At 41.0% G+C, this 10,595-nt stretch overlaps 1 pseudogene; it reads left to right on the forward strand.

Annotated features, from left to right (window-relative positions):
• Nucleotides 1-2,785: 2,785 nt before the first annotated feature.
• LOC138643417 (uncharacterized) lies at nt 2,786-3,568 on the forward strand (annotated as a pseudogene).
• The last annotated feature ends 7,027 nt before the right edge of the window (nt 3,569-10,595 follow it).

The following is a 10,595-nucleotide window of genomic DNA, read 5'->3' on the forward strand; positions in this document are numbered from 1 at the left end:
AAAGGCAATTTTAAGATGAGCATGATACAGGCCCATGTTTAATCTGTTATTAAAGCCACACATCTTTGCCCAACTGCAAAACCCAGACTAAACACATTAGACCTACACCAGCCGAACCAACTAATATTGGCAGGCGCTGCCAAAAGTCTAATATGTATGGGAGAATTGACAAAAAAACGATGCATCAGCACTCACCAAACGCAATAAAATCTTCTTTACTCTAACATTACAGTAAAAAGTAGAGGTAACAGGCATGGAGCGTATGAGCAACACATGATCATGACCTGCTCAGTGAAAAACATTTCTGCATTTTCCCTTCATGCATGAATGTCTGAACTTGTGATAGCTTGCGTCAATTAACTATTTGCTGTCTCTATGTCCATGCTGTATAGCATGTAGACGTACAAGTGTGCTGAAGTATTCAAAGAAATTCATCAAAGTAAAAAAAAAAAAGAGAAAATCTGAAAAAGAAACATAAACCCTTTGCAATGATTTTATCCAAAGAAAATGGAAATCTCAATGAATGGGAAAAATCACTAGTTGATATTAACTCTGACATTATACACCTTACGTTAGGCCAGTGTTCCCCAAGTCCGGTCCTCAAGAGCCACCAACAGGTCCTGTTTTCAGGATTTCCTTAGTATTGCACAGGGGATAATTGCATCACCTGGACAGGCAAGCATTCAATCACCTGTGCAATACTAAGGAAATCCTGAAAACATGATCTGTTGGTGGCTCTTGAGGACCGGACTTGGGGAACACTGCGTTAGGCCATAACCAGTTGTTATTATTGAGTTAAACAGATTTGTAGGTTTAATATGGTATATCCATCCAGAATCTTGCTACTTGGCCAGCAAATTAGGTCGTGGATTTCCCTGTAATTTAATCTACAAGTGCTATAATTACTGATAAGATTGAAATATTTGCACCCATTGTGTTTGATTACACTATCAATATACCTAATTTGGACGTGTCCGTGTGTCTGTGCTGTGCTAATGTGGCTACCAGGTACACATAAAATTGGCCATTTTTATGCGCTAAACGCTCTCATTTTTCATATTTCTAGTGCAGTAATGCAGTTCAATTTTCGTATTTCATGTTTGCATGTTCTAGCGCTGCAGTGTGCTGCCTTATTTACTTAACTATATACGAGTTGGCAACTTTAGATTCAGCACCTGTTCACACTTAGTCTATGTTTGGATGTGACGGTCAGGTTTTTGAAATGTGCACAATGTGTCATCCACAGTTGGGCGTAACCATGGATACCTAAGAAGAGGAGCTTCCCCTGGTGGTGAGTTAAGGCTTAAGCCTTTTTTGAATGTTAGCCTGTGAGGCAACACTGTGAGGCAACACTGTGAGGCAAGATTGCAAAGATGGATCAAATTGAGCGCGCTGCTGCATGTAGAGAAGCGAATCGCATACGGATGTGTAACCTGCATCTTAATGAAACAGAAGATGAACAAAATTGTTGAAGAACTGCTGATGCAGCCCGACAGAGGGCGGCCAGAGCAAGAGAAACAAATGAAGTAACTGAATCACATAGAGCATCTAATGCTGCATGACAACGAGCAACACGCAATGCACAAAGTGATACACATATTTCACAAAAAAGAGAACAAGATAGTATACGTGTCCTAAATGCAAGAGCCACTCGATGACGGCAAGTTACATTTGCCACGAGAGGACTTCTCTATCAAATTGATGAGACACGTATTAAAGAGCACTATGCTGGCAAATTGACATTTCGATGTCAGTTCTGCCAATCTAAAAATTTCAAAGACGAAATGGCGCAGGACAAAACATTCCCTTCCTGCTGCAAGAGAGGGCGCATCCAATTACGTCCCATTCGTATGGATGATCAATTAGTCAAGTTGATGAAAGGAGAGCATCAGCATCAGGTGATGAAAGGAGAGCATATGGCTAATATAAGGCAATACAATAGCTTGCTTGCTTTGGCATCAATGGGAGCACAAGTAGCGCCACCTCCTGGGCATGGTCCATACTGTTTTCGAATTCATGGACAAATTTACCACAGAACTGCCCCATTACATCCCACTGTGGGTAGTACTCCCAAGTTTGCCCAGATTTATATCTTGGACAGTGAAAAAGCATTAAGTACAAGAAGTCAAGAAAATAAAAAGTGCCTCCCAGCACTGCTATTGTCTCTTGGAGAGAAAATGAAAGCAATTAACCCACTCGCAAGAGCCTTCACAATGATGAGAGAATTTGAAATAGAGGAAGAGAGGATTGCTGAATTAGAAAATTGCGATCCACTCAAAATAACAATGTCAATTATAAATGACTACAACGATGACCAGAGGCACTACAATGCACCAAGGTGCAATGAAGTAGCTATAATTTATCAAAATGCAATGGGTGAACCCCCATTTAATAGGGACATCAGAGTTCACCTCAAAAGTGAAAACCAAACTGTTCAAATCAGCTTTCTTCACAGAAAGTGTGATGCAATGACATATCCACTTCTATGCCCATATGGGGACAGTGGATTGACAATAAATTTGACAACTCCAATTGCCCTAAGTCATCAAGGAATCAAGGAATTGGTGACATTCATCTACCATCCATACCAGTGGATCAAGATCGACAAGAAAAAAATCACCCTGTTGCAGTACTATGCCATTTGTGACGAGTTCAATCTCTTTCAAATGCTTGGAAGTTAACGCAACAATTTATCGTTGACAGTTACGTCAAAATTGAATCTGACAGGATCGAATATATAAAACAAAATCAAAAGGCATTACGCGTCGACAGTTATGCTGGCATTATGGATCACATCTATAATGCTGCATTGCACCAAGGGCTAGAAGATGGGACACCAGTAATTTTAGCGTTCATTTTCATTGGAAGCCCAAGAGCTATGCAGCAAAATTACCAAGACGCCATGACAACTGTCTGAAAATTCGGAAAGCCAGATCTTTTTGTTACCATGACCTGTAACCCAAAGTGGAAAAAAATTACTGAAAACTTAGAACCATAGCAAAGGCTAGAGTTCAGACTAGATTTGGTTGCACGAGTATTTAAAATCAAACTCCAAGCCGTGCTTAACAAGATGTTGAAAAAACACATTTTTGGCCGTGTAGTTGTCTATGTGCATGTAATAGAATTTCAAAAGCGTTGACTACCACACGCTCACATGCTCTTAATCCTCAGAGAGGGAGATAAACCGAGGGACAAAGAAATAATTGACATATTTGTTTCTGCTGAAATCCCAAATGAGACAGCAAATCAAAAACTGCATGAGGCAGTGATGAAGCACATGATTCATGGCCCATGTGGCGAAGATCAACCTGATACTATATGCATGACAGATGGTCAATGAGTAAAATAATTCCCAAAGGAATTTAATACAGAGATAAACCCCAATGTTGATGGTAATCCACAGTACCGTTGACACAATACTGGGAAAACCAGAGGAGGAACGCAAGAAATCGACAATAGATGGGTAGTTCCATACAACCCTTATTTATTATTCAAGTACAATTGCCATATCAATGTTGAGATATGTGCTTCAAGAAAAAGTGTTAAATATCTTTTCAAATATGTATACAAAGGACATGACTGTGCCAATATCAAGTTTGATACATTGAACTGGAATGAACCAGCCATGTACCTAGATTCTCGGTATATAAGAGCCCCTGAGGGCATGTGGAGAATCAGAAAAAATAAAATGCACGATGCTTCACATACCATTAAAAGGCTTGCTGTTCACCTTGAAAACATGCAGCAAGTGTTTTTGTGGATATGGTTATTTCAGACTCAAAAGCCTCTACTCTGCAGGCTTATTTTGAGCTAAACAGAGTTGACGCTTCCGCCCATCAGTATTTGTACAGTGAAATCCCGGAACACTATGTCTGGGATAGAAAAGCTGCACTAGAAGGATGGAAAAAACGATGGGCTCAATTTGGAAAAACAATTGCCCAAATGTATACAGTCTCTTTAACAGATGGTGAACTGTATTTCTTAAGACTCCTTTTAAATCACGTAAGAGGAGCAAAGTCTTATGCTGACTTAAGGACTGTCAATGGAGTCGTACATGACACGTATAAAAATGCGTGCATTGATCTTCATCTTTTGGAAGATGATTCCCAATGGGAAGACAGTATAACGGATGCAATCGCTTTCCAAATGCCCTACCAACTTCACAAATTATTTGCTATAATTTGTGTATATGGGGGAACCAGCTAAACCATTGGCATTATGGCAAAAATATAAAACCAAATTTATGGAGGATTACACCAGGCGGTATACTCCAGAAATTGCTGAGCAACTGGCTCTTCGTGATATTAATGAATTGCTCTTCAGCAATAAAAATTCCTGTGCTGACTACAGATTGCCAACTCCAGTAAATGTTCCAGATGAAATACTGGACCAACTGAATTATGCTGTAATAAAGCAGGAGGCTGAGCAATTGAAAGCTATGCTTAATGAAGCTCAGAAATCAGCTATCGATGCAATTATGCAAGCAGTCAATGCTGCGTCGCAGCCAGATGACACTAGCTCACACTGTTTTTTTCTGGACGGCCCAGGAGGCAGTGGGAAGACATTTTTGCACAACTGCTTGCACAAGACACTACAAGCAGAAAAGTCTATTTGCTCAGTAGCCTCCACTGGATTGGCGGCTACATTACTACAAAGCGGTAGCATCTACCATTCCAAGTTTGGCCTTGGAATTACAACAAATGAGACAACAGTGTCAAAAATTAAGCCAACCTTACTTCAAGAAAAGGAGCTTAGGGAGTCATCTGTCGTTATTTAGGACGAAGTAACAATGACTCCCTGTTTTAATATGAACGCTGTGGAAAATTTGTTCCAAGACATATGTGGAAAAAAAGACCATTTGGTGGAAAAGTTTTCATAAATTTTCGTCAAACCCTACCAATAGTGGACGGTGGAAAAAGAGCCCAAATTGTACAGACCACCATTAAATACTCAAAATCCTGGAATCAATTTTCACGGTTCCAGTTACAACAGAATATGAGAACATCTCAGGATGAAGTTGAGTACAACTCATGGTTACTGAAACTTGGCAATGGAGGGTTGTCAAATGTATATGGTCTACCAGAAGACACAATTGAAATACCCAATTCTTTTATTGAAGAGGGTGATTTAATTACAGCTATTTTTGGCGACCCAATTGAGATTACCGATGCAATGGTAGAAGCAATTGCCAATGAAGCAATTCTTACGCCATTGAATGATGACGTTCATGCCTTGAATGACAAAATTCTTAGTCAAGTTCAAGGTGAACACTCAACATATCGCTCTGTCGACACAATTGCTGAAGAGGAGGGTGTGATTCTCACTGATTACCCTGTAGAGTTTCTTAACTCTTTGAATCCCACTGGGATGCCTCCTCATGAACTAAAGCTGAAACCAGGAGCTGGAATTATGCTCCTACATAATCTTAACAGAAAGAGTGGCCTTTGTAATGGCACAAGGCTTTATGTGAAAAGCTTAAAAGCAAATGTTATTCATGCCGTTGCTTTAAATGGAAAAGCAAAGGGTCAGACAATTCTTATTCCAAGAATTGACCTGATTTCCAAATATAAAAACTTGCCAGTCCAGATGCGACGGCATCAGTTTCTTGTCATGTTGGCATTTGCAATGACCATCAATAAATCTCAGGGACAGTCCTTGCATATTGTAGGAATTTATTTGCCTCTCCCAGTGTTTTCATACGGGCAGTTATATGTGGCTTTCTCCTGGGGAAGGAAAAGCCAACAAATAAGGGTCAAAATATTTGAGACACAGAAGCAGAGTAAACTTATTCCTAATGTTGACAAATGGTTTACTGTCAACTGTGTGTACAAAGAAGTCTTTTATTAAGCTTTTTAACAATTGTAAAAGCCAAAAAAATTTGTACACAAAAGCAGGACTAACTCCTAGCCGCTGTCTATGGACCAAACATTGGGCATGGGCAGAGCCTTGGGGGCAGATCCCAAGTGCGCTCAACCATGTGAAATAGCTTACGCTCAGAAACATTGAGGAATAGCGCTATTGGATAGCTCTACCCATTCATTTCCTCTAGTAATAGGGCTATGGGATAGCTCTGCTCGTTCACTTTCTTCATGGATAGCGCTATCGGATAGCTCTACCCGAACAGTATTAACTATAGATCTTTTTCATACACAAGGTAGGAGTGGCAGGAGAGGTACACCAGGTATTTCTGTTCGCTATTAGTCTGCACATATGCCAGTCTGGTGCGTGGGTACGCCCCATTGCATGGTTCATAATCACTGTGCGCGCCCAAAAGGCGCGCAATCACTCTTGTAAATTAAATCTTTTTCAGTTGTTGCATTTAGTAAAGTCATTTATTATTAACTGAACTATAAGAATGGCTAATTGCCAACTGGCTAGAACTAAACATAGGCAAGACTGAAATTCTCTTGGTCGGAGGTGAGCTCCTAAATGTGAAATGGCTACTTATGAATTCAACTATTCTATCCAGAACTCCCATGCTGATAAGCCTTGGATCCATTCTTGACTATGATACCACTTTCTTCAGAGCAACTGACACAAAACGTTGAGTATTCTGAAGTCCCTGACCTAGAATTACCACTGGCAAAATCCATACCTATATATTATAACCGAAGAGTGGGAGGTGAGAAGAGATGAGAAAAGATTGCACTGTAAATCATAATTGTAACTATAAAATGTAGCTGCAGTTGTTTGTAGCCACTAGTGATTTGGCCATGATCAGCAATGCCTTATAATTGTATGTTTGTCATATAATTTGGGAAGATTAGAGTTAGAAGCACCAGCAGTTTTGAACCGATGGGTACTTGAAATGAATGTCGCATACTGGTGAATGTTAACTGAACATTTGTTAGGGCTAGCGGAACGCACCAAATAATAAGAAAGATAGAGTAGGTTCGCAGCCCCGGGTCCACCGTGCAGAGACGGAACATGCTGCCAAGTAATAACGGACTATATGGCGGTACAATGTGGATACACACACGGGTTAACTTCACCCTGTGTGAAGGAAGCGAACCCTGTTGTGTCACAGGGCCGCGGTACCGCACCAAGAGCGCAAGCAAGGAGTCTCAGAACTCAATCCCAAGACACAGGATTTGAGTTCATATAGACCTCTTGTGCTCGACACCGCAACTGGGGTGTCAGAGTGACAGAAATATTAATAATAAAGATGCACGAGAGTGCGTGCGTTGCTGCACTGGCGGATGCCACTAACCACCCAGGCTTGGGTCAGGAAAGCGCCGCACTGGCGGTCACAGCAATTAGACGCTGTTTTGTGTGTTACTTGCTGATGGCTAAGTCGGGCGCTAGATAGCAATCATCCACCTTACACGAGCAGTCATACACAAGGGAGGGGATAATTAACAAATGACTTTCCCATAGCAACACACACACATTTACAAGTTTACACTAGCGCATGGCCGTGCGGTTATGTGAACCTTTTATAGCTGCAGCATGCACAGGACCTTCCCAGAAGGACCAATGGGAGGCTGCCACAGAAGTTGAGCACCTTCAGGACCTTCCTGGAGGACCAATGGGATCTCCTGCAGTATCTGAGCATCTGACCCTCGCTCTCCAACGGGAGATCTTGCCCTGGGCATGCTCAGAAGGGGAAAAGCAGGACTTAGTCCCAAAAGCGTCTGCTCGCCGCTGCCCAGCACTGGCTTCAATAGCAGAAGCTGGAAAAGCAGCAGTAACACTATGCACAGAGTGAGACTGAGCAAGACACTGGGACCGACATCTCCGCTGAGCAGACTCCACTGCGGCTGGAGAAGAATGGGAGACCACAGTGGAGATGGTTCGAGATTCTCCCTGTGCAGAGGCGGGAACCCGACACCTAACAACATTGCTCTTCAGTTGATGTTCTATGTGCTCATGTTAGGTTGCCTTTTTGTTTTTTTGTGGTGTCCCTTTTAAATTAGGATACTGTTCCTTTAAAACTATTCTTAAAGAAGCACTAACATCAAAGTTTTTATCCTAGTAAAGTATTGCAATTTTCCTGATGACATCATCGTGAGGGCCCAATCGCTGCCATGGTGATCCAAGGTTGTCATGACGACATCCAGGTCATTAGGCTAGAGAAAGCCTGTTAGCCCATACTCAGACCATGGTCTAAGATGATCCTGTCAGTGCAGCACTGACAGGTATAAAGAATTGTAATGCTAGTGCATTGCAATGTATTATACCAGTGATCAGACTAATAAAAGTTAAAGTCCAAAAGAAGGACTAAGTAAGAAACTTAAAAAAAGTTTTTAAAAAATCACACATATTTGGTCTTGCAGCATCCGGAACAACCCAACCTATAAAACTGTCACACTAGTTAACTCCTTCAATGGGCATTGTAAAAAAAAAAAAACTAGGCTTTTTCATCATACCAAAAACAAAATATGGAAGAATACGAGCACTCACCATTCGTGCAAACAGTGTCCATCCTTTATTGAGGCTTCATAGTAAAACATAGTAAAACATAGCAGGGAGAACCTGTGGTTCCAAACGACGACGGCCGTTTCGCTCTCCTGAGCTTCTACGGGTCTAATAGTTACTACAGGTGGGAGGACTTTATCAAGCGTATCCGCCCGGAAAGAACTACACCACCTGTGAGCGTCACCGAACTATGAAACTCCTACTCAAGGTAAAATTTTAAAAACAATGCGAAATAGAACAAAATGACTTTACAAACATACAAAATACATTTACAATGACGAAACTACAGAGTACTGCAAAACATTACCAAAATACCTTATAAGAAGACTGACATATCAGTGCAATCATTTAACCCTAAGGGGCCCGTTACATCCACTCTCAATATCCACCTCCCCTCTCTTCTTAATAATAATTTGTGGAGGTCACCACCTTGCTCAGATAGAGTAACCCTTTCTAAGCCCGCAAAACGCAGGCAATTCGCATCTCCTGCATGATGGGTGCGTACATGGTGTATAAGTCTAGGGACTCCCTTGCCGGTGCTGATGGATTTAAAGTGTTCTCTAAACCTGATAAAGAGGGGACGTATGGCTTTCCCCACATAATAAAAACCACATGGGCAAAACAAGACGTAGACAACAAATGTCGTTCTACAGGAAATAAAATCCCGGACTATATGACGGACAGGACCAATTTGGATCAATTTTCCCATTAAATGGTAAGTACAAAAATTACAGTGTCCGCATTTCAAATTACCCCGAGGGATACTTGCTGATAACCAGTCAAATCGTTTTTCATCATACCGCCAAGCGAAAAGTTGAATAAAATGAGATCAAAAACACAAATTTATATAATAATAGTATCTCTGAAAATGTCATCTTGTCCCACAAAACACAAGTCACAATGCAGCTCCATCAGTGGAAAAATAAAAAAGCTATAGCTATCAGAATAAAGCAATGCAAAAAGAATTATATTTTCTATAAAAATAGCTTTTATTGTGTAATAGCGCCAAAACAAAAAAAATTATATACATGTTGTATCTCTGTAACTGACCAGAAGAATAAAGATGCCTTATCAATATCACTACACGCGGAACGGAATAAAAAAATACATTTCCTGAATTACTGATTTTTGTTCATTCAACCTCCCAAAAATTGGATAAGAAAGTGATCAAAAAATGTTATGTGACCAAAAATGGTACCAATAAAAACATCAACTTGCCTTCAAATGACTGTCGGATGAAATATGGAAAAATTATAGCTCTGAAATATGTAGATGCAAATACGTTTCTTGCAAAAAGGCCTCATTTACTGTGTGACAGCAGCCATAGCTAAAAACTGATATAAATCTGGTATCGCTGTAGTCACATAGACCTAAAGATAAAAGTCATCTAATCACTTCTACTCAAATAGAAATGATTTAAAGAATACAAAAAAACAATTATTCACTTGCTGTTGATTTGTGCATTTTACCTCTGTAATGGGGTCTACCAAGCTGGGGTACCTCTTACCGTACCACCCTGTGTTTCAGGAAGTATGAAGGAAGCTGGCTGGAATTCCTTGGTTACGTGAGAGCATATAAAAGCTGACTGCTTCTTCACTTATTTCCAGTCTAAGAACACACTTTATTTTCAGCACACAGAATATATAACACAGATACACAGGACAGGCCAACAGGAAAACAGCTGGCCAGACATACATTACAATAGCCGCAGGGGGCCGGAGCCTGCCGCTATTTACTGTGGGAATTACAAAGGTGGGGGGAGGTCAGAAAGAGAATATCTTGTCCAGGGGCGCAGCCTGTGGACTGATGCATTTCACATGGAAACTATTATACATACATATACTGCATAACATTCTTGGTGCTGGGGGGTTCTGTAACACGGCTCCCATTTTCAGCGACGCGATCGGCATACACAGTCTGATCCTTAACGGATCGGTTTGGGGATGATCGCAGTTTATGGGATTGGTACGAGTTCCGTTTGTCGACTTAGTCCATCGGCGTTACCGTTTTGTTTGCCGGGTCTGTAGTGGATGGTGAAGTCCAGAGGTTGTAGGGCTAAACTCCACCGCAGTAATCTGGCGTTGTCTCCGGAGACCCGATTAAGCCAGACTAGGGGATTATGGTCCGTTAGGAGGGAAAACTGTCGTCCATACAAATATGGTTGTAACTTTTTGAGT

This window comes from Ranitomeya imitator, chromosome 6, assembly GCF_032444005.1.
Source record: "Ranitomeya imitator isolate aRanImi1 chromosome 6, aRanImi1.pri, whole genome shotgun sequence".
Lineage (NCBI taxonomy): Eukaryota > Metazoa > Chordata > Amphibia > Anura > Dendrobatidae > Ranitomeya > Ranitomeya imitator.